Below are 1429 nucleotides of genomic sequence, written 5' to 3' on the forward strand. Positions count from 1 at the left end.
CCAAGATACTACTTTTAGGATTGATTCATCATTTATAGTAATAATAACTATACCGACACAATGTCTCTTTATTCAAAAACTTTTTGAGGTACTTATTACTATGACTACTTTTTAAAGGAGCCTTTGAGACCCAAACTTTTAATAACTTTTGTGGCAATATCTCAGATAATAAGTAACGAGTTGAATAGCAAACTTACATGGCAGATTTCAAATCTAATTTAAACAATGAGAATTGTAAACCATATTTTAGAATAAATGACCCAATAATATGATATATTTTGTAAGTTATTTCAGAGAACATGAGTTTTATGTAATGGAAAATGTGTTATTTTTAAATAAAAAAAAGTACTGGTTACTGGTGTCAGCTGAAAAATATGGGCATATGTACATTTAAATAGACTTTACTACTTTCAAAAATTAAAAAAATACAAAATCTGCATTATGAATAATCTTTCCTACATGATATTTTAATGCATAGCATATATCAAGAAAATTCTACAAATACTAAGTGTAAAGTATTTAAAAACTTTTCACAAAATAAAATATTCATTACATCATCTCAATCGAGAAACAGTCTTATTAACTATCCAAAAGTGCTTACCATGCCACTCCAATTCATAACCCTCCAAACTCACCTAACATCCATACTGATTCTTCATGTTTTTTACTCATTTTAAAAATGCAGTCATATATGTGGTTTTAGTCCAGCATTATATTTGTGAATTCATGCATTTTATAGTGTATATGTAGCTCATATTTTTAGTTGGTATATATTCCAGCTCTGAATATACTTCAATTTATAAGTGCTAATATCCAATGGAAATTTGAATGTTTCTAAATGGAGAAGACTGATAAGTGACCACTGCTGTAAAACCCTTGCATGTGTCTCTTTTCTTTGCAATTTATTTATTCATTCATTTATTCATTTTTCTTCGTGCATGATTGTGGAAGGATTTGAATTATAGGGCAATTGTATTACCATTGCCATTGTCTGAATGTCTGTATTCCATCAAAATTTGTATGTTGAAATTTAATCCTTCATGAGATGGTAGGAGGTAGGGCTGATGGAATGTTATTAGGTAATGAGGCAGAGCTCTCATGAAGGGGATTAGTGTCCACTCCATTGGCAAGAGTTGCCTTGTTACTTCCACTATGTGTGAATACATGTAGAAAGCACCACCTGTGAACTAGAAGAATGCAGATTCTCACTAGGCACTGAATCTGCTGTCCCTTTATCTTGACTTCCTAGCCTCCAGAATGGTGAGAAACAAATTTCTGTTACTTGAAAGATACTTCATACATAGTATTTTCTTATAGCAGTCCTAATTGAGTAAGAAATTTATATTTAGTACTGGTAGAAACTACCAAAAATTTTCCGGTATAACTATACCAATTTAAATTCCAGTGGCAGTATATGAAAAGTTTCCCT

The sequence above is a fragment of the Marmota marmota genome, unplaced genomic scaffold, assembly GCF_001458135.2.
Source record: "Marmota marmota marmota unplaced genomic scaffold, marMar, whole genome shotgun sequence".
Lineage (NCBI taxonomy): Eukaryota > Metazoa > Chordata > Mammalia > Rodentia > Sciuridae > Marmota > Marmota marmota.